The sequence below is a fragment of the Cervus canadensis genome, chromosome 5 (genome assembly GCF_019320065.1).
Source record: "Cervus canadensis isolate Bull #8, Minnesota chromosome 5, ASM1932006v1, whole genome shotgun sequence".
NCBI classification, from domain to species: Eukaryota; Metazoa; Chordata; class Mammalia; order Artiodactyla; family Cervidae; genus Cervus; species Cervus canadensis.
Genome location: NC_057390.1, coordinates 17104022 through 17128848, shown reverse-complemented (window position 1 = coordinate 17128848; position 24827 = coordinate 17104022). Strand labels below are relative to the sequence as shown.

Genomic DNA, 24827 nt, shown 5'->3' with positions numbered 1-24827 from the left:
CTGAATTTAGAAAAGGCAGAGGAACCAGAGATTAAATTGCCAGTGTCCATTGGATCATGAAAAATCAAGGGAGTTACAGAAAAACATCTACTTCTTCTTAATTGACTACGCCAAACCCTTGACTCTGTGGATCACAACAAACTGTGGAAAATTCTTAAACAGATGGTTATCCCCATCACCTGATGGGTACCACCATCAGGTGGTATCCCAGGCCACCTGACCTGCCTCCTGAGAAATATGTATGCAGGTCAGGAAGCAATAGTTAGAACAAGAAATGGAACAGAACTGAACAGACTGGTTCCAAATTGGGAAAGGAGTACATCAAGGCTGTATATCGTCACCTTGCTTATTTAACTTATATGCAGAGTACATCATGAGAAACGCTGGGTTGGATGAAACACAAGCTGGAATGAAGATTGCTGGGAGAAATATCGATAACCACAGATATGCAGATGACACCACCCTTATGGCAGAAAGCAAAGAACAAAAGACCCTCTTGATGAAAGTGAGAGAGGAGAGTGAAAAATTTGACTTAAAACTCAGCATTCATTTTATTTGCATATAGCTGCTGGTGGTAGTCTCTTATGATCCTTTGTATTTCAGTGTTGTCTGTTGTGATCTCTCCATTTTCATTTCTAACTTTGTTGATTTCGTTCGTCTCCCTTTGTTTCTTGATGAGTCTGGCTAACGGTTTGTCAATTTTATTTATGTTTTCAAAAAACCAGCTTTTAGCTTTGCTGATTTTTGCTATGGTCTCTTTTGTTTCTTTTGCATTTATTTCTGCCCTAATTTTTAAGATTTCTTTCCTTCTACTAACCCTAGGGTTCTTCATTTCTTCCTTCTCTAGTTGCTTTAGGTGTAGAGTTAGGTTATTTATTTGACTTTTTTCCTGTTTCTTGAGGTAAGCCTGTAATGCTATGAACCTTCCCCTTAGCACTGCTTTTACAGTGTCCCATAGGTCTTGGGTTGTTGTGTTTTCATTTTCATTCATTTCTATGCATATTTTGATTTCTTTTTTGATTTCTTCTATCATTTGTTGGTTATTCAGAAGCGTGTTATTTAGCCTCCATATGTTGGAATTTTTAATAGTTGTTTTTTTTTTTTTTCCTGTAGTTGAGATCTAATCTTACTGCACTGTGGTCAGAAAAGATGACTGGAATGATTTCAATTTTTTTGAATTTACCAAGGCTAGATTTATGGCCCAGGATGTGATCTATTCTGGAGAAGGTTCCATGTGCACCTGAGAAAAAGGTGAAATTGACTGTTTTGGGGTGAAATGTCACAATTTGTATGGAAATACAAAAAACCTCGAATAGCCAAAGCAATCTTGAGAACGAAGAATGGAACTGGAGGAATCAACCTGCCTGACTTCAGGCTCTACTACAAAGCCACAGTCATCAAGACACTATGGTACTGGCACAAAGACAGAAATATGATCAATGGAACAAAATAGAAAGCCCAGAGATAAATCTACATGCCTATGGACAACTTATCTTTGACAAAGGAGGCAAGGATATACAATGGAAAAAAGACAACTTCTTTAACAAGTGGTACTGGGAAAACTGGTCAACCACTTGTAAAAGAATGAAACTAGAACACTTTCTAACACCATACACAAAAATAAACTCAAAATGGATTAAAGATCTAAATGTAAGACCAGAAACTATAAAACTCCTAGAGGAAAACAGGCAAAACACTCTCTGACATAAATCACAGCAGGATCCTCTATGACCCACCTCCCATAATATTGGAAATAAAAGCAAAAATAAACAAATGGGACCTGATTAAACTTAAAAGCTTTGGCACAACAAAGTACACGATAAGCAAGGTGAAAAGACAGCCTTCAGAATGGGAGAAAATAATAGCAAATGAAGCAACAGACAAAGGATTAATCTCAAAAATATACAAGAAACTCCTGAAGCTCAATTCCAAAAAAATGAATGATCCAATCAAAAAATGGGCCAAAGAACTAAACAGACATTTCTCCAAAGAAGACATACAGATGGCTAACAAACACATGAAAAGATGCTCAACATCACTTATTATCAGAGAAATGCAAATCAAAACCACAATGAGGTACCATTACATGCCAGTCAGGATGGCTGCTATCCAAAAGTCTACAAACAATAAATGCTGGAGAGGGTGTGGAGAAAAGGGAACCCTCTTACACTGTTGGTGGGTAGGAAAACTAGTACAGCCACTATGGAGAACAGTGTGGAGATTCCTTTAAAAACTTGAAATAGAACTGCCATATGACCCAGCAATCCCACTCCTGGGCATACACACCGAGGAAACCAGATCTGAAAGAGACACGTGCACCCCAGTGTTCATCACAGCACTGTTTATAATAGCCAGGACATGGAAGCAACCTAGATGCCCATCAGCAGACGAATGGATAAGGAAGCTGTGGTACATACACACCATGGAATATTACTCAGCCATTAAAAAGAATTCATTTGGATCAGTTCTAATGAGATAGATGAAACTGGAGCCCATTATACAGAGTGAAGTAAGCCAGAAAGAAAAAGACCAATACAGTATACTAACACTCATATATGGAATTTAAAAATATGGTAATGATAACCCTATATGCAAAACAGAAAAAGAGACACAGAGGTACAGAACAGACTTTTGGACTATGTGGGAGAAGGTGAGGGTGGGATGTTCTGAGAGAATAGCACTGAAATAAGTATACTACCAAGGGTGAAACAGATCACCAGCCCAGGTTGGATGCATGAGACAAGTGCTCAGGGCTGGTGCACTGGGAAGACCCAGAGGGGTGGGATGGGGAAGGAGGTGGAAAGGGGGATCGGGATGGGGAACACATGTAGATCCATGGCTGATTCATATCAATGTATGGCAAAAACCACTGTAATATTGTAAAGCAATTAGCCTCCAACTAATAAAAATAAATGAAAAAAAAAGAATAAAATAAAACTCAACATTCAGAAAACTAAGATTATGGCATCTCGTCCCATCACTTCATGGCAAATAGATGGAGGAACAATGGAAACAGTGACAGACTTTATTTTGGGGGGCTCGAAAATCACTGCAGATGGTGACTGCTGCCATGAAATTAAAAGACGCTTTCTCTTTGGAAGAAAAGTTATGACCAACCTAGACAGCTTATTAAAAAGCAGAGGCAATACTTCGCCAATAAAGGTCTATTTAGTCATTGCTATGGTTTTCCCAGTAGTCTTGTATGGATGTGAAAGTTGGACTATAATGAAAGCTGAGTGCTGAAGAATGGATGCTTTTGAACTGTGGTGTTGGAGAAGACCCTTGAGAGTCCCTTGGACTGCAAGGAGATCCAACCAGTCCATCCTAAAGGAAATCAGTCCTGAATATGCATTGGAAGGACTGATGTTGAAGCTGAAACTCCAATACTTTGGCCACCTGATGGAAAGAACTGACTCATTAGAAAAGACCCTGAGACTGGGGAAGACTGAAGGCAGGAGGAGAAGGGGACAACAGAGGATGAGATGGTTGGATGGCATCACTGACTCAATGGACGTGAGTGTGAGTAAACTCCAGGACTTGGTGATGGACAGAGATTCCTGGTTTCCCTCAGTCCATGGAGTTGCAAAGTGTTGGACATGACTGAGAAACTGAAGTTAACTGAAGTGATCTAGCCACAGTCAGTTCCAGGTCTTATTTTTCTTGACTTCTGCATTTTGGCTGCAAAAAATATAATCAGTCTGGTCTTGGTATTGACTATCTGGTGATGTCAATGTGTTGAATTGTCTTTTGGGTTGTTGGAAAAGGGTGTTTGCTATCACCAAGGTGTTCTCTTGACAAAACTCTGTCAGTTTTTTTCCCTGCTTCATTTTGTACTCCAATGCCAAACTTGCCTTTTACTGCAGGTATCTTTCAAATTTCTTCTTTTGCATTCCAATCCCTTATGATGAAGTTTTTTTGTTTGTTTGTTAGTTCTAGAAACTGTTGTAGGTCTTCCTAGAGCCAGTCAACTTCAGCTTGTTGGCGTCAGTGCTTGGGGCATAGACTTGGATTACTGTGATGATAAATGGTCTGCCTTGGAAATGAACCAGGATCATTCTGTCGTTTTTGAGATAGTACCCAAGTGCTGCGTTTTGGATTCTTTTGTTGACTATGAGGGCTACTCCATTTCTCTAAGGGTTTCTTGCCCACAGTAGTAGATATCAGGGTCTTCTAAATTAAATTCACCCATTCCTGTCCATTTTATTTCACTGATTCCTAAGATGTCTATGTTCAACTTGCCATCTCTTGCAGGACCACGTCAAATTTGCCTTGATTCATGGACCTAACATTCCAGATTTCTATGTAGTACTGATTTTTGTAGCATCGGTCTTTACTTTCACCACTAAAGACATCCACAACTGAGCATCATTTCTGCTTTGGCTCAGCTGCTTCATTCTTTCTGAAGCTATTGGTAATTGCTCTCTGATCTTTCCCAATAACATATTGGACACTTTCTGACCTGGGTGGGGGCGGGGCTCATCTTCCAGTGTCGTATCTTTTTGCCTTTTCACACTATTCATGGGGTTCCTGTGGCAAGAATACTGGGCCGGTTTACTACCCCCTCCTCCTTGGACTCTTTTGTCAGCACTCTTCACTATGACCTGTTTGTCTTGAGTGGCCCTGTATAGCATGGCTCACAGCTTCACTGAGATATGCAAACTGCTTCACCACAACAAAGCTGTGATCCATGGAAGGGTATTTGAACATAGGATTGTTATTTTAATATATGCTACCAGGGACAGAACTGACTGACTGGTTGTGACTGGGGCTTCCAGGATGTCGCTAGTGGTAAACAGCCCACTTGCCAAGGCAGGAAACATAAGAGACGTGGGTTCCTTTCCAGTGATGGGAAGATCCCCTGGCAAAGGACATGGCAACCCACTCCAGTATTCCTGCCAAGAGAATCCCATGGTCAGAGGAGCCTGGTAGGCTACAGTTCATAGGGTCGTGAAGAGTCAGACACAACTGAGGTGACTTAGCATGCACAAACTCTAAAGCATAAATTCTAGAATCTCATAATTAAACTATTGGTGGAAATTCTTCTATAGGTTTCTTTTTTGACAAATTTACTGACAAATAAGCACTTTGAATTATCCGTAATGTCGCTTAGAGATATATAATATTCTACCCTATTTTATTGATAGATATGACTTAAGAACATCATAAACTAATTTGCTACTTTTGAATTGATTACACTTTACTTAATACACATGTTGAGCAGCATTGATTTATTTTTTTCGCTGGTATTGGAATGAGGGACTCTTTGTACTTTGGGAAACTGAATTTTTTTTTCTGTTTTTCTAAATTGCATAAAATTAAATTTAATTATTATCTTTCTGATTAAGAGATCATTTCATCCTGAATGAAATTAAAATGACAATTTATAAAGGGAATCATAAAAGCAGACAGTGCATTCTTTGTGTGTGTCTGTGTGTATGTATGTGTGTGTGTGTGTTTGAGAGAATACATTTTCTATGCATTTGTTGCTTCTAATCAAACAACTAGCTCACAAGTACAACTACATAGAACAGATGGCAAAACCTTTGCACATTAGACTTTATATCTGAAAAGGAGACACTTTATTTTAAAATTGCCACTTGGGAGCATAAAGTGCTCTCATGAGAAAAACACATTTTACACTTTAAAGGCAGTCCATGAAATAAAGGCAGATGTTTAAATGACTTCTTAATTAACACAAAGCAAACATTTACCTACACTGTGGGGATGAAGCACTGCAATTGATGAACCCTTTAAAATAGCCTGGGACATGTTTCATGTAAAGCAATACCAAACATTTTATCTTTTAGGATTTTTCTGTATTTTGTTTAAAACAAAAGTCATTATTATTTACCCACAATTCATTAATTTGAAACTTTTGTAAAAATAATAGCTGTTATTTTCTCGTTTGATTAAAATGCTTTTTGAAATAAAAATGTGCTTAAGTTTAGCATACTATAATTATAAACAAATATTATCTTAAATTAATTATATGGCTATGTTGCCCCTTTAGCACTGAACACTTTTGTTACCCAAGGAAACATTCATTATGGGATTAGAGAGATGGAGATAGTTCTCAAAATACCTTCACACAAAAAATATGTTGAGTATATTGCTTACAAAATATAATGAGAGATAGCATAAATGCTGGAATAATCATCTAGAACAGAGAGAAAAATAAAAATAAATTATTTATACTACAAGAAATTAATTTGGGGAAAACAGAGTATGTTGACATATTTTTGAAAGTTTAGGGTAACAGGTTAGAAAGGAACACCAGCTCACTCTACAAGGTGAGAGAGCTCAATTGTTCTTCCTACATGCATGGGGTCTGTCTACTCCTTTACCGTCTCAAAGTAAAGGATTAGAAGTGGTGTGAGAAATTACTAAGAGTCAGAATGCACAGGGTTCACTGTGAAATTCTATTAATATAAATAAGTTTTCTCTGCTCTGATAAAGACAAGAAAAACAAGGAAATGATAGTGCTCTATTATTTTTATAATTAAGCTAATATAAAGAAATTTATATTACAAAGAAAGAAGACCTACTATACATTCTAAGGGCTTTTCTTCTATAACAAGAAGAAAAATGACCTGCTGACTGGAAAAAGATAGAATAAATACTAACAATGAGAATCAGGATCAAAGGCAGGTGTTCAGGAAAAAAGAAAAAAAAACAAAACAGAAATTAGCCTCTAATATCCAAAAAGGAAGTGGTGATGAAACTGAATTTTTATTAGAGATAGAGAAGATAACACATAAAATAATACTATGCAATACCTTAATGGATGGATAGAGATAGAAATCATTAATCAAGGATTATAATCGATGCAAGTTTTTTTTTTTTCTAACCTGAAAAATCTTGGGGATTTATATTAAATAATGGCTTCTTTGTAACAAATGACCCAATAAAATAGTTTCAGTTCACTGATTTCACTTGTATTAAATGCCATTATTTTGAACAATTAGCAAAGATTATTTTGAAATCTAGCTGGCAAACATTAAAAATTATTTTTAAAGTGACTTGTCAGAAAACTATAGGCTGGGTAATGATTTCTGAATTTTCTAGAAGTGACAGAATGTGAGTTCCAAAATCACAAACCAGGTTTTGTGATCACAAAAATATCCTAGATCAAAATATCTTACAAAATCCAAATGTTTGGGGAGAACAAGATGGCATAGGAGTAGGTGGATGTGGAGTACATATCTCTCCATGGATACATCAAGAATACACCTTCAGACACAGAAGTGCATGCAGAACACCAGCTGAGAGTGAACAGGAGTGCCTGATCAGCGGAAAAGAATATATAGACCCACACAAAACTCGGTAGGACAAAGGAATTAGGGGAAAAAACAGGAGTGTTAGCAGGACTGGACCTGCCCATGGCAGGTGGGGGAACTGAAACAGGGGTCCTATTCCCATATCAGGGCAATCATCTGAGTCAAAGGGGAAACATTTAACACTGACAGTGAAACAGCTGATTTGTGTCAGCCTAACTGGAATGAGAATCAGACAGTCCTTGCCACAGCCATACACACCCTGGACAGGGACGCAGATGCCCTGGAAGGTGCAGCAGCTCGGAGCTGAAGTTTAGGGATAGTGGCGTAATCCCAGGGCGAGGGCTGCTGTTGACTGTGGAGAGACGGATTGAGGGGATGTGAGAGAGGAGACTGTAGTGGGAAGGGCCTGTGGAGGAAAGCCAGGCAGCCAGGGAAGCAAGGCGATACTGCTTAGTCATGCATAGAGAGGGTGCCGTCACCTTAGCCTCTCTCTCCCCACATGCAAGCATTGGCAGCTGAACAATAGAAAGGCTGGCTTGTCAAACGCCTGAGGCACTGAACTATAGAGTAGGACCCCACCCAGGGGGCCTCTTTAAGTGCCTGATGTGCTGAACAACAGAAGGGCCCCAGGCAAGGGAGCCCTCTATGTGCATGCAGGGGCAGAGCTACGGAGAAAGACTGGCCAAAGAGGCCTTCTGATCCCCAGCTACAAGAGGTTCAAATGAAGACTCTGACAGGGCCATAACTCCTTCGGTGGAGGCAGTCCATGTCACTGCACACTTGACGCCCCCAGGATCCCTGCAAGCCAAGCAGCTGCGCCACCTTCATGCTCAACTCTCACTGGGGCAGAGCTGCCACAGGCAAAAAAACAAAAACCAAAAAACAAAAAATCTTGCATCTATGGGCACAGGGTCACTTTGGTGGTGTCCGAATCTTTGTGACCCTGTAAACTGTGGCCTGCCAGGCTTCTCTGTCAGGGAGGGGGGGTTCTCCAGGCGAGAATACTAGAGTGTATTGGCCAATACTGGTTGCCTTACCCTTCTAGAGCACTATATTTCCTGCTGCCCTAGCTGACAACTCCCCTGAGTACCTGGTGCTACCAGAACCCCTGCAACCCAAGCAGCTGCACCACCTCCATTCCTGGCCCTCTCAGGGGCAAACCCAAGTCCTCCAGGGCAGCCTCAGGAGCAAACCCCAGTGAACGACCTACATGCAGAGGTGGAAACAAAACCACAATTGAAACCCAGGGGCAGTGTGACTAAGAAAGAAGACCCCAAACCTTCCTACCAGCTGTCCAAGTTGGAGATTAAATCCACATGATCAACTCAGCAGACTCTGTGTCTATGGAATACATAAAAGGTCATTGAGAGCTCCCACAAAAGAAAACGCACTAGCTCTGATAGCTGTGGACATTGGAGGCAAGAACACAGAGGAGTTGGGCCAGATTAGAATCTGAGCTGCCCGCACAGCAGGGCAAAAGATCAGCACAGTGTTGGAGGGCATCTTAGGGAGGAGAGGTGCACTGTGACTCCCAGCGAGAGAAAGGATTCTGACAGCAGTAACTCAAGAAAAAACATTTATTATTCTTATGTTTTGACTTGTTCTGTAGATTATTTTGGATTTTTTCCCCTTTTCCCCCCATCTCTGTTGGAATTGTTGATTTTGTTGGCACTATGAAATCTAATTAATTTTTTGAGGATTTTTTCTTTCCTTTTTTTCTCAGTCACATTTTTTATTGCTGTTATAAACCTCTGCCTCTAAGTAGGGCTTTTGCAATTCTGGGGAGTTTTATTTATATTTTTTTCTTTTTTCAATTTTAATTTTTTAAACCTATTATTATTTTTTCTACATTTATTCCTTTGTTTGCTTTTCCAACTGCTCTTTTCCCCTTGCAGTTAATCTTTAATGTACATAAATCTTTATATACTGCTATTTAACTTTACGTATCTATTGTTTCCTTCTTTTCTTTCTTTCCTTTCCTCTCAACATGGTTGTGAGTTTTTTCATTGCTTTCTTCCCCAATTGCCACCTTGTTTTAGTTTTGTTTTCCAGTTTCTACTTTAATTAGCTTTGTTCTAGTAGACATAATTTTTGGTTTCCTTTGTTCACCAGGTCAATCTATTGTATTTTATTTTTGTTGGACTGTTTTGATTTTGCTTATGGGTGTATATGTACATGTGTACATTCAGTCACACATTTCATTGTTATTATAAACATCTGCCTCTACGTTGGGCTTTTGCAGTTCTGTGGCGTTTTCCTTTTTTTCCCTTTTTTCTTCCATTTTTTTCTTTTCTATTTTTCTATTTTTAATTTTTAAGCCTATTATATTTTTTCTACATTTATTCCTTTGTTTGCCTTTCCTACTCTTCTTTTCACATTGCAGTTAATCTTTAATGTATGTAAATCTTCTTCATCTACCTCTATTTAACTTTGCATATCTTTTCTTTTTTCCTTTCCTTTCTTCTTAACATATTTGTTAGTTTTGTTTTCACTGCTTTATTCCCCACTTGGTAGCTTTCTTCAGTTTTGTTTTCCAGTTTGTGCTTTGTTAGTTTTGTTCTTAATTGGTAAATATAATTTTTTTATTTCCTTTGTTTGCTGGGTCAATCTACTGTACTTTATTTTTGTTGGACATTTTTTACTTTGCTCATGGGTGTATATGTATATGTGTATACTCCATTATTTTAATTCTTATTTGCCTGATTTTTAACTGCCATTTGCCTGGGGTTCTTCTTTGGTTTCTCATTCTTGAGCATTTGTTTTCATCTCACTTAATGCCACAACAAACCACTTGTGGAAACTTTGTTCCTGTCCAGAGATCAAGCCCTGAGCTTTTGGAGTGGGAGCACTGACTCCAAGGCACTAGACTACCAGACAACTAACCCTAGGGAGTATCAAATAGTGAGAACTCACACAAAGGAAATCACTTGAATACTAGACCCTGCATCACCCAACCACCAGTAGCATCCTGTAAAGGACATATATGACAAGCCTACAGCAAACATTATTCTCAATGGTGAAAAACTGAAAGCATTCCACCTAAGATCAAGAACAAGACAAGGGTGCCCACTTTCACCACTATTATTCGACATAGTTCTGGAAGTCCTAGCTATAGCAATAAGAGAAGAAAGATAAATAAAAGGAATCAAGATAGGAGAAGAGGAAGTAAATCTCTCACTGTTTGCAGATGACATGATACCGTACACAGAAAACCCTAAAGATAGTATCAGAAAATTACTAGAGTTAATCCGGGAATTTAACAAAGCTGCAGGATACAAAATCAATACACAGAAATCTCATGCATTTCTATATACTAACAACGAAAAATCAGAAAAAGGAATCAAGGAATCAGTCCCATTCACCATCACAACAAAAGGGATTAAAAATCTAGGAATACTTACCTATGGAGACAAAAGAACCGTACATAAAAAATTGTAAGACACTAATGAGAGAAATCAAAGATGATATAAACAGATGGAGATATATTCCATGTTCCTGGATAGCAAGAATCAATACTGTGAAAATAACTATACTACATAATGCAATCTACAGATTCAGTGTAATCCCTATCAAATTAACAATGGTATTTTTCACAGAACTAGAACAAAAAAATTTCACAATTCAAATGGAAACAAAAAAGACCCCAAATAGTCAAAGCAGTCTTGAGAAAGAAGAAAGGAACTGGAGAGCTGACTTCATATTATTCTACAAGGCTACAGTCATCAAGACAGTATGGTACTGGCACAAAAACAGAAACATAGAGAGGGGAACAAGATAGAAAGCCCAGACATAAACCCATGCACCTATGGGTACCTTATTTTTGACAAAGGAGGTAAGAATACACAATGGGGCAAAGACAGCCTCTTCAATAAATGGTGCTGGGAAAACTGGACAACCACATGTAAAAGGATGAAATTAGAACACTACCTAACACCATCCACAAAGATAAACCCAAAATGAATTAAAGACCTAAATGTAAGACCAGAAACTATAAAACTCTTAGAGGAAAACATAGGCAGAACACTCGCTGACATAAATCAAAGCAAGATTCTCTATGATCTACCTCCTAGAGTAATGAAAATAAAAATAAAAGTCAACAAATGGGACCTGATTAAAGTTAAAAGCTTTTGCACAGCAAAGGAAACTATAAGCAAGGTGAAAAGACAACCCTCAGAATGAGAGAAAATAATAGGAAATGAAACAACGGACAAAGGATTAATTTCCAAAATATACAAGCAGCTCATACAACTCAAAGCCAGAAAAACAAACAACCCAAAGAAAAAGTGGGAAAAAGACCCAAACAAACATTTCTCCAAAGAAGACATACAGATGGCTAACAAACACATGAAATGATGCTCAACATCGCTCATTATTAGTGAAATGTAAATCAAAACTGCAGTGAGATATCACCTCACATTAGTCAGAATGGCCATCATCAAAAAGTCTACAAACAATAAATGCTAGAGAGGGTGTGGAGAAAAGGGGACGCTCTTGCACTGTTGGTGGGAATGTAAATTGATACAGCCGCTATGGAGGATGGTATGGTGATTTCTTTAAAATCTAGGAATAAGACCACCATATGACCCAGAAATCTCACTCCTAGGCATATACCCTGAGGAAACCAAAATTGAAAAAGACACATGTATCCCACTGTTCATTGCAGCACTATTTACAATAGCTAGAACATAGAAGCAACCTAGATGTCCATCGACAGATGAATGTATAAAGAAGCAGTGGTACATATACACAATGGAATATTACTCAGCCATAAAAAGGAACACATTTGAATCAGTTCTGATGAGGTGGATGAACCGAGAACCTATTATACAGAGTGAATTGAGTCAAAAAGAGAAAGATAAATATATTCTAACACACATGTACAGAATCTAGAAAAATGGTACTGAAGAATTTAGGTACAGGGCAGCAATGGAGAAACAGACATAGAGAATAGACTTATGGAGATGGGGAGAAGGGAGGAGAGGGTGAGATGTATAGAAAGACTAACATGGAAACTTGCATTACCATGTGTAAAATAGATAGCCAACTGGAATTTGCTGTGTGGCTCAGGAAACTCAAACAGGGGCTCTACATCAGCCTAGAGGAGTGGGATGGGGAGGGAGATGGGATGAAGTTTAAAAAAGGAGAGGATATATGTATACCTATAGCTGACTCATGCTGAGGTTTGACAGAAAATAACAAAATTCTGTAAATCAATTATCCTTCAATAAAAAATAAATAAATAAGAAATATTTAAACCTGTATATTATTATCTGCTATCATGTTAAGAGAATGAACAAAATGATGAAGCAAGAAACATATCCTTCCATTTTGGAAGAACATAATTAGATAGAAGAGATGAAACACAAATGATCAAGTAAATCAAACATGCTGTATTAGATATATGTAATGAATATCTGTAGGAAATATTGTAAGTTATCTGACAGTTTAATCAGCAAGCTTGTTTGCAGGAATCAGGGATGATAAAAAAATATATCTAATTTGGTCTTGGAAAATCAATTGGCATAAATTTTAAATTGATTGTTCATATGACCACTTAAAAATATATATAAGATGTAAATACAAAAAACAAAGGAGTTTTTAACATCAATTATGCTTCTTTTTTTAAAAGATAATTTGGGAAAATTGTATATTGTACATATTTATAAATATATTTGAAAAGATATTTCATGGTCTACTTATGTAAAAATTTTAAGCTAGCAATGTTACATGTAGATTTTATAATTGGTTTTATAGCTATACCTAAAATATTAATTAATAGATCACTTGTCAAAACAATAATTACTGAAAAAGTGATACATATTTTGTAACTGTTGTGTTCACATTGTGAACAAAGACTTAAAAATACAGATGATCCAAAACTAAAGGCAGGAGTTGGCTCAAATGTTGGCTGAAAAAGAAAAGATTCAACACGTCTTGAATTTTGATAGTCAATACAGAGTTACAGCCCTCAACTATAAGATATATTTTAGAGATATGAATGTAAAATAATGAAGAATTTGAGTTAAAATAATTAACTATAGAAGTATAGTTTCAAACCAAGATTACATTAAAAAATAATATATTTAGTTGGCAAAATATATTCTAAGCCATAAATTGGATGGAGCTGCTTTAAAAACTAATAAAATCATTGACACATATTTTTACATTTACATAACTAAATCTTAGACTAAGATAATGCAAATGGAGAGCCAGGATCTAGAAATACATTAGTGCTAAACTTCTGAGTCCAGTTCTGGTATCACAGTATGAGAGGAGCAATGCACTATCAATCCTTCAAGATCAGAGGCTAAAGAAATAAACCAAAGTAAATAGAACTTTTACATGTAAAAATAAAAACATTAATTGGAAAAATTAATGGTGTCTTCAGTTCAGTTCAGTCACTCAGTTGTGTCTGAGTCTTTGTGACCCCATGGACTGCAGCATGCCTGTCCAGCACCAACTCCTAGAGTTTACTTTCAAACGCATGTCCATTGAATCATTGATGCCATCCAACTATCTCATCCTCTGTCATCCCCTTCTCCTCCTGCCGTCAATCTTTCCCAGCATCAGGGTCTTTTCAAATGAGTCAACTCTTTGCATCAGGTGGCCAAAGTATTGGAGTTTCAGCTTCAACATCAGTCCTTCCAATGAACATTCAGGACTGACTTCCTTTAGGATTGATTGGTTGGATCTCCTTGCAATCTAAGGGATTCTTAAGAGTCTTCTCCAACACCACAGTTCAAAATCATCAATTCTTTGGCGCTCAGCTTTCTATATAGTCCAACTCTCACATCCATACATGACTACTGGTAAAACCATAGCCTTGACTAGATGGACCTTTGAATGTCTCCGTTTTTAATATACTGTCTAGGTTGGTCATAACTTTACTTTCAAGAAGTAAGCGCCTTTTAATTTCATGGCTGTAGTCACCATCTGCACTGATTTTGGAGTCCCCAGAAATAAAGTCAGCCACTGTTTCCACTGTTTCTCCATTTATTTGCCACGAAGTAATGGGACTGGAGGCCATGATCTTAGTTTTCTGAATGTTGAGCTTTAAGCCAAGTTTTTCACTCTCCACTTTCACTTTCATCAAGAGACTCTTTAGTTCTTCTTTGCTTTCTGCCATAAGGGTGGTGTCATCTGCATATCTGAGGTTATTGATATTTCTCCCAGCAATCTTGATTCCAGCTTGTGCTTCATCCATCCCAGCGTTTCTCATAATGTACTCTGCATATAAGTTAAATAAGCAGGGTGACAATATACGGCCTTGACATACTCCTTTTCCTATTCGGAACCAATCTGTTGCTCCATGTCCAGTTCTAACTGTTGCTTCCTGACCTGCATACAGATTTCTCAGGAGGCAGGTCAGGTGGTCTGGTATTCCTACCTCTTGAAGAATTTTCCACAGTTTATTGTGATCCACACAGTCAAACACTTTAGCATGTCAATAAAGCAGAAATACATGTTTTCTGGAAATTTCTTGCTTTTTGATGATCCAGCGGATGTTAGCAATTTGGTCTCTGGTTCTTGTGCCTTTTCTAAAACCAACTTGAACATCTGGAAGTTCACGGTTCATGTATTTTTGAAGCCTGGCTTGGAGAAAATGGTGTCTTCAGAGGTTTCAAAATGTCATGAAGAATGTCTTTACCATACTGCTTTAGAGGACAGTAGAATCAGAGTGTGAAATTCAGGTGAACATTTGAGTTTCAGAGAAGACATAAAACTTTAATACAGTTAGATAAAAGCAGTCAATCCTAAAGGAAGTCAACCCTGAATATTCGCTGGAAGTATTGATACTGAAGCTCCAATACTCTAGCCACCTGATACAAAGAGCTGATTCATTCGAAAATACCCTGATGCTGAAAAAAATTGAAAGCTAAAGGAGAAGGGGTAGCAGAAGATGAAATGTTTAGATATCATCACCAACTCAATGGACACGACTCTGCACAAACTTTGGGAGATAGTGAAGGACAGGGAAGCTTGGCGAGTTGCAGTCCACGGGGTTGCAAAGAATCAGGCACATTATCAACTGAACAACAACAAATTCTCTAAAATCGTCTGCTTTTTAAAGTTTAATTTCACAGCTGCAAAATTGTTCAAGCAAAGACTGACACACACATAATAAAAATCTCACACCACATATAAGTGTGAGATCAGAATTTAAACTATCATCAAGGACAAGATATATGGAGCTAACAAATCATCTTAAAATCTTACCTGGTATGAACAAAACACTTGAAGTGTCAAAGGTAAGCACAATGTTTTTCAATTTTTTTTATATAAACAAATGTGAGAATGTCTGGCACCATTAATCATTAGGGAAATACAGATTAAAGGCATTAATTTGCCACAGTCATAAAGATAAAACTACACACCAATAGAATATTTAGAATTAAAAATGCTAACCATACTCAGTGTTGATAAGTATTCACTAAAACTTTTTATACACTGTTGATTGAAATATGAAATGTAAAAGCAATTTGGCATTTTCTTATAAAGTTCTTCATATACCTACTACATGACACAACCATCCCATTCTTAGATATTTGCCCAGGAGAACTAAAAGCAAATGACTTTATGAAGACTTGTGCATAAATAATCATAGTAGCTTTGTGTCTAATAGCCCAAAACTGGAAACAACTCAAAAGTCCATCAACAGAAAAGTGAGTAAACAGATTGTTTTGTGTACATACAACTAAGTAATATGAAGAAATAGACTACTATTGATGCCACAACAGCATGAAGAAGTCTCAAACTAATTATGCTGATGTAAGGAAGACAGATTACATACTGTATGACTCAATTTGTACAATATCTAGAAAATCCAAACTGATCTACATGATGGAAAATAAATTGTCTGAGATATAGGGATAAGAAGAGCAGGATAAAGGGATTATATAAAAGGGAACAAGAAAAATTAGGTTATGATAGATAAGTTAATTCTCATGATTGTACAAATTGTTTCTCATCAAGTTGTATGCATTAACTATTTATAATTTATTTCAATTATCCAAAAATAAAGGTTTTTAAGAATTAATTATAGTAATAAGAGAATGTATGATTATGTATGTGTATGTAAATAATGTATATGTGAGTATATGTATATGCAGAATTAGAGTACTTACAAACTCCCCCCATCCTCAAACCACTTAAATCTCCCAAAATTTCTATAGTTAAGAGGTTTTCTGCCACTGTAGAGGAAATATTTTTTAAATGATGACCTCCTTGAACCCAAGGTTTTGAGTCCCAGATTATTAAATTGGTATCTGAAAAGCTCCCTCTTGTTCACTTCTCTTTCTCCAAGTAGAGAAGTCAATAACCAAATTTAGCACCTTTCTTTCCTTACACATAGGCTTTTTTTCTTTTGTTTGATTGATTAAATAATCACTTATTAAGCCCCTACTACAAGTGAAGTACTGGCAAAATATGTCACTTTATTGCAATATGGGCAGTTAAATCAAGAAACATCTTAAAATCAGGAACAGTTTAGTGTATTTGGTCTAAGGATGGTCCCAGGAGTAAAGGGGAGGGTTGTTTCCTCCTCTGACTTCTGACTCCTCTTCCTCTCCATTCCGTAACACTCTTTAAGGACTGTGACCTTATACTTCCTCTCTGTGGCTCTGGTGGCTTGCACAGTGTGGGGTATATTTAGGTGCCCTATGTGGGTTAATGGTGGGTCAGTGGTGGCCCGCTGCAGGGTTGGGGGCCTGAGTGCAGCAGTGCTGCATGGGACCTTTTGAAGGAGGTCCCCATTATCTTCATTACCTCCACCATAGTTTGGGCTCAGGTGAAACAACAGGGAGGGAACACAGCCCCACCCATCAACAGAAAATTAGATTTAAGATTTATTGAACATAACACCGCCCATCAGAACAAGATCCACTTTCCCCCTCAGTCTCTCCCATCAGGAAGCTTCCATAATCCTCTTATCCTTACCCTTCAGAGGCAGACAGAATGAAAACCACAGTTACAGAAAACTAACCAAACTGATCACATGAACCACAGCCTTGTCTAACTCAGTGAAACCATGAGCCATGACATGTAGGGCCACCAAGAGGAACAGGTCATGGTGGAGAGTTCTGACAAAATGTGGTCCACTGGAGAAGGGAATGGCAAGCCACTTCAATATTCTTGCCTTGAGAACCCCATGAACAGTATGAAAAAGCAAAAAGATAGGGTACTGAAAGATGAACTCCCCAGGTTGGTAGGTGCACAATTTGCTACTGCAGATCAATGGAGAAACAACTCCAGAAAGAATGAAGAGACAGGGCCAAAGCAAAGACAGCACCCAGTTGTGGATGAGACTGGTGATTGACGTAAAGTCCGATGCTGTAAGAGCAACATTGCATAGGAACCTGGAATATTAGGTCCATGATTCCAGGCAAATTGGAATTGGTCAAACAGGAGATGGTAAAAGTGAATATCAACATATTAGGAATCAATGAACAAAAATGGACTGGAATGGGTGAATTTAAATCAGATGACTATTATATCTACTACTGTGGGCAAGTATCCCTTTGAAGAAAAGGGGAAGCCCTCATAGTCCACAAAAGAGTCCAAAATGCAGCTATTGGGTGCAGTCTAAAAAATGACAGAATGTTCTCTGCCCTGTTGGCCCTAATGGCAAACCATTCAATATCACAGTAATCCAAGTCCATGCCCTGAACAATAATGCTGAAGAAACTGAAGTCCAATGGTTCTATGAAGACCTACAAGTCCTTCCAGAACTAACACCAAAAAAAAACAAACAAAAAAAAGATGTCCTTTTCATTATAGGGGACTGGAATGCAAAAGTCAGAGGTCAAGAAATACCTGGAGTAACAGACAAATTTGGTCTTGGAATACAAAACGAAGCAGGACAAAGGCTAATAGAGTTTTGCCAAGAGAACGCACTGGTCGGAGCAAACAAGCTCTTCCAACAACACAAGAGAAGACTCTACACATGGACATCACAGATGGTCAATAGCAAAATCAGATTGATTATATTCTTTGCAGCCAAGATGGAAAAGCTCTATACATCAGCAAAAACAATACCAGGAGCTGACTGTGGCTCAGGTCATGAACTCTTTATTGCCAAATTCAGACATAAATTGAAGAAAGTAGGAAAAACCACTAAACCATTAAGGTATGACCTAAATCGAAGCCTTACAATTTTACAGTGGAAGTGACAAACAGATTCAAGGGATTAGATCTGACAGAGTGTCTGAAGAACAATGGACAGAGGTTCATGACATTGTTCAGGAGGCAGGGATCAAAAACATCCCCAAGAAAAAGAAATGCAAAAAGGCAAAATGAGGAGGCCTTATAAATAGCTGAGAAAAGAAAAGAAACTAAAGACAAAGGAGAAAGGGAAAGATACACCAATTGGAATGCAGAGTTTTGAAGAATATCAAGGAGAGAAAAGAAAAACTTCCTCAGTGATCAATGCAAAGAAATAGAGGAAAACAGTAGAATGGGAAAGACTAGAGATCTCTTCAAGAAAATTAGAGATACCACAGGAAAATTTCATGCAAAAATGGACATAATATAGTACAGAAATGGTATGGACCTAATAGAAGCAGAAAATATTAAGAAGAGGTGCAAGAATACATAGAAGAACTATACAAAAAAGATCTTTATAACCCAGATAATCACGATAATGTGATCACTCACCTAGAGCCAGACATCGTGGAATGCGAAGTCAAGTGGGCCTTAGGAAGCATCACTAGGAACAAAGCTAGTGGAGGTGATGGAATTCCAGTTGAACTAGTTCAAATCCTAAAAGATGATGCTGTGAAAGTGCTGCACTCAAAATGCCAGTGAATTTGGAAAATGCAGTCCTGTGGCCACAGGACTGGAAAAGGTCCGTTTTCATTCCAATCCCAAAGCAGGCAATGCCAAAGAATGTTCAAACTGCTGCACAATTGCACTCATCTCACATGCTGGCAAAGTAATGTTCAAAATTCTCCAAGCCAGCCTTCAACAGTACATGAACTGTGAAATTTCAGATGTTCATGCTAGATATAGAAAAGGCAAAGGAACAAAAGATCAAATTGCCAACATCCACTGGATCATCAAAAAAGCAAGAGAGTTTCAGAAAAACATCTACTCTGCTTTATTGACTATGCCAAATCCTTTGACTGTGTGGATCACAACAAACTGGAAAATTCTTAAAGAGATGGGAGTACCAAACCATGTTACCTGTCTCCTGAGAAATCTGTATGCATGTCAAGAAGCAACAGTTAGAACTCTACATGCCACAGCAGACTGGTTCCAAATCAGGAAAGGAGTATGCCAAGGCTGTATATTTTCACTCTGCTTATTTAACTTATATGCAGAGTACATCATGCAAAATGCTGGGCTGGATGAAGCACGAGCTGCAGTGAAGATTGCTGGGAGAAATATCAATAACCTCAGACATGCAGATGATACCACCCTTGTGGCAGAAAGTGAAGAAGAACGGGAAAAGAGGCTCTTGATGAAAGTGAAAGAGGAGAGTGAAAAAGTTGGCTTAAAACTCAACATTCAGAAAACTGAGATCATGGCATCTGGTCCCATTACTTCATGCAAATAGATGGGGAAACAAAGGAAACAGTGACAGACTTTATTTTGGGGGGCTCCAAAATCACAGCAGATGGTGACTGCATCTTCCAAGACACTTGTTCATTGAAAGAAAAGCTATAACCAGCCTAGACAGTATATTAAAAAGCAGAGACATTACTTTGCCAGCAAAGGTCTGTCTAGTCAAGGCTATGTTTTTTTCCAGTAGTCATGTATGGATATGAAAGTCAGACTATAAAGAAAGCTGAGCACCAAAGAATTGATGATTTTGAACTGTGGTGTTGGAGAAGACTCTTGAGAGTCCCTTGGACTACAAGGAGATCCAACCAATCAATCCTAAAGGAAATCAGTCCTGAATATTCATTGGAAGGACTGATGTTGAAGCTGAAACTCCAATACTTTGGCTACCTGATGTGAAGAACTGACTTATTGGAAAAGACCCTGATACTGGGTAAGATTGAAAAAAGGTGGAGAAGGGGATGACAGAGGATGAGATGGTTGGATGGCATCACTGACTCGATGGACATGAACTTGAGTGGCCCACAGGAGTTGATTATTGACAGGGAAGCCCGGCATGCTGCAGTCCGTTGGGTCGCAGAGAGTTGTACATGACTGAGGGACTGAACTAACTGACTGAACTGATGTGGCTTTACAGTTCTCAGCTTTAACTGGAAGAATGTGTGCTCTGTGAAACCTTACTTCCTGCTCATTTGCACCAAAGCCTTTGGTTTCTCACTTGCTTCAGAATATAATTTTGAACAAGATAATTCATTATCTAAGTTATTTGATTGTCCTCTCTTTCTAAATATCTCTGAGGATGTAGTTTATATTTCCTATTAATTCCTTCCTACTTATAGGAACTGGCTTAACCTAATTGAATACTCTTGTTCCCAACTGATTCAAATAGCCTTTGAGTGGAGAGGACCTTTGGAAGGGCAGTTTTCCTGTGTAGATAAGATTGATTAGTCATTCCTCAAGCAGGGAAACATGATCACTAGAATCTATTTTTGCTTCTCTTTCTTGAATTGATAAACTAACAAATAAAACTAAATAGCTTACTATCCAATGTATGCACCAAACCAAATTACATAAACAATTAAACCACTAAAAAATAAACAAGTTGAATTAGCTAAGAAAATATATGACATTTCTGCTTAAACTGATTTTTTAACATTTATACTATGAAATAATTACCCTTTCCCTCTATAGGATATTTAAAATAAGTGGCTAAAAATGTCTTTCCTAAAAATTAAATTGCTTTTCCTTTTTTTTTAATTTTATTATATTACTAAGACTCTACTTAGTCTTCTTTTGTTAAAATAGACTATTGTTCAATTGATGCAACTCTTTCATTTAGTTGCCATGGTAACAAAAAACAGGCTTGAATTAAGACCCTAGGCAGTCAAATTAACCAAAGTTTAACAAAAGCAACTCTCTTTATTTAGTTAGGTTTCTTAATAAACTTTTCCAACAAAGGTCCTTCTAGTCAAAGCTATGGTTTTACCAGTAGTCATGTATGGATGTGACAGTTGGACTGTAAAGGAAACTGAGTGCTGAAGAATTGATGCTATTGAACTGTGGTGTTGGAGAAGACTCTTGAGAGTCCCTTGGACTGCAAGGAGATCCAACCAGTCCATCCTAAAGGAGATCAGTCCTGGGTGTTCATTGGAAGGACTGATGTTGAAGCTGAAACTCCCAATACTTTGGCCACTTGATGCGAAGAGCTGACTCATTTGAAAAGACCCTGATGCTGGGAAAGATTGAAGGCAAAAGGAGAAGGGGATGACAGAGGATGAGATGCTTGGATAGCATCACTGACTCAATGGATATGAGTTTGAGTAAACTCCGGGAGTTGGTGATGGACAGGGAAGTCTGGCGTGCTGCAGTCCATGGGGTCGCAAAGAGTCGGACACGACTGAGAGACTGAACTGACTGACTGACTGACTTAATAAACCTGGGTGAACTTAGCACACAACAAACCCTTAAAATTGTTTTTCTCATGGACATGATCGAACAAGGTGTCCCCATAAGAACACTCTTTAACACAATAAGGCATTTAATAACATAAAGGCAAAGTTGAAAGTTGTCATAAACCTCGTGGTCAGGTTAAATATATACTTCTTGGCAAAGTATATGCTATTCTGGGCTCTTCGGGGTTTCCTCTGAGGCAGATAGATATAGAAGTAGAGACAGAAAAAAGAGAAGAGAGATAGAAACCGACAGACACTTACTTTCTTTGAGGACCCAGGTGAGATACCAACTGTCAAAACATTTTTTTTTTGTTTTTTGATTGGAATAATTTAAAGACTTAGGAAAGAAAGCAACTTAACAGATGTTACTTAAAAGTAGCTTCCGGTGACTCCTTATATAGTAAATGATGTGTTGTTGTTCAGTCGCTCAGTCGACTCCCACTCTTTGTGACCCCATGAATTGCAGCACGCCAGGCTTTCTTGTCCTTCACCATCTCCTGGAGCTTGCTCAAACTCATGTCCATTGAGTCGGTGATGCCAGCCTACCATTGCGTTCTCTGTCAACCCCTTCTCCTCCTGCCTTCAATCTTTCCCAGCATCAGGGTCTTTTCCAATGAATCGGCTCTTTGTATCAGGTGGCCAAAGTATTGGAGCTTCAGCATCAGTCCTTCCAATGAATATTCAGGGTTGATTTCCTTTAGGATTGACTGGTTTAATCTCCTTGCAGTCCAAGGACTCTCAAGAGTCTTCTCCAATACCACAGTTCAAAAGCATCAGTTCCTCAGCTTCAACCTTCTTTATGGTCCATCTCTCACATCCATGCATGACTACTGGAAAAACCATAGCTTTGCCTATATGGGCCTTTGTCAGCAAAATAATGTCTCTGCTTTTTAATAAGCTGTCTAGGTTTGCTATAGCTTTTCTCCCAAGGAGCAAGCATCTTTTTTTTTTTTTTTTTAATTTCAAGGTTGCAGTCAATGTCCGTGGTGATTTTGGAGCCCAAGAAAATAAAGTCTGTTACTCTTTCCATTGTTTACCCATCTATTTGTCATGAAGTGATGAGACTGGATGCCATGATCTTAGCTTTTTGAATGTTGAGTTTTAAGCCAGCTTTTTCATTCTCCTCTCTTGCCTTCATCAAGAGACTCTTTAGTTCCTCTTTTCTTTCTGCCATAAGGGTGGTGTCATCTGTATATCTGAGGCTGTTGATATTTCTCCCAGCAATCTTGATTCCAGCATAGTAAATGATTATCCTCTATTTAAAATATATTTTGCAGTTTCAAATTTTAATGTAGAAGGCTTAAGAATAAAGTAAACACTTTATTTCTTCTGAGAATATGAGATTTTTACAGACAAGTTAATTTGATTTATTAAGATGCCAAAATTGAAACATTTTCATGATTTGCTTATTAGTACATATTTTATCTTCAAACATTAATTGCAATAGTTTTTTTTTTCCAATTTCTTGTTTATCCTCTGTCTTGTGTCTTAAAATTCAGTAATAAATTACAGAATAACTATGCTAAGTATAATTTTGCCTAAGTCTATAATGTGCAGAATGAATACATGGAAACATTATGGACACCTGCTAATTCCAAGTTTCAGCCAAGTTTTATTCTAGGTAGACAAGCTACCACTGAAGCCTTTACCTATATTTTACAACCATGTTTTTCTGTAGGTAGCATGACTCCTGTAAACTAAGAGTATCAGATAGGTCTTTTAATGTGTTCAGTATCTCTGATTTCCAAAGATTAGCATTATGTGCCATGATAATACTACTGATTCATGATTATTTACTACCTTGATTATGTACTACAGAAATCTGGTGCCCCTTCATGCCAGTATAACTTATTTTATAATTTATGAATCAAAGAGAGGCATTTATGATTTGTACTTTTTTGAACATTAGATACTCTGCTTAGATAATTATTATGGATTTAACTTTGTAAGAATGTTTTAATGTTATAAAAAGTTATCTCAATCATACTAGTAAAACAGTTTTAGGCCCATAGGAGACCTAAGTTTTATAGAGATGCTTCTGAATAGAAAAATGATATGGGGCATTGCACTTTAGCTGTTGGATATTAATAAGCTTAATAAAATAAAGATTGACTAAGATAATAATGGTAGCAAAATTAAGTCCACGTCAAGGGATAATAAGCTGAGGAACACTGACTATTCTAGCTGTAGTTGTGTCCATTTTTTCTAAACTATTCTTGTTATCCAGAATTACATGTCTCTTGTAATGTTTCTGCATTTCAGGAAAGCTGATAGCTACCAATCTGTTCCCTGTTTCTATGAGTTGAACTTTTAGATTCCTCATAGAAGTGAGATCATACAGTATTTGTCTTTCTTGTCTGACTTAGTTACCCTGGCATAACGACCTCAAATTTCATATACATAGTCATAAATAGAAAGATTTTTTCTTTTTTTTTAATGAATGAATAATATTCCGTTGCATGTTTATGTCTATCAGTTCCTTTTGATTTATAGTGTTGTTCAACTCTGCTGTTTCTTTGTTAATTTTCTTCATTGTTGAGAGTGAGATACCAAACTCCCCAACACTTATTGTATTGCTGTTTATGTCTTTCAGTTCTGTTGATATCTGCTTTATATATTTATGTATGTTGGCAATATAATTATTTACAACTGTGACATCTTCTTGATGGATTGACCTATTATTAAGTAATGACCTTATTTGTCTCTTTTGATCATTTTTAGCTTAAAATCTACTCTTATATGTATAGTTATCCTGTTTTCTTTTGGTTACCATTTGCTTGAATATCTTTTTTTCTATCACTTTACTCACAGACTAAGGGAGTCTTTTTTTTTTTTAAGGGAGTCTTTAAAGCTAAATTGTATCCTTTGTAGAAAATATAGAGATGGATCATGTTCATCTATCCAGTCAACTATTTTGTGTCATTTGATGAGACAATTTATTTCATTTATGTTTAAATGAAATGATAAGTTCATTTTTGATTTATTGATAGATAAAGGCCAACTAGTCCCATTTTGTTAATTGCTTTCTGATTGTAAATAC

General features: G+C 37.4%; 1 long non-coding RNA gene across 1 annotated transcript; it reads right to left on the bottom strand.

Annotated features, from left to right (window-relative positions):
* LOC122442581 lies at window positions 1–19482 on the bottom strand. The gene is made up of 3 exons (XR_006269662.1): window positions 19417–19482; window positions 15789–15791; window positions 1–141 (listed from the first exon to the last, which is right to left on the bottom strand). It is a non-coding gene; the product is annotated as an uncharacterized LOC122442581 (long non-coding RNA).
* Window positions 19483–24827: the final 5345 nt, after the last annotated feature.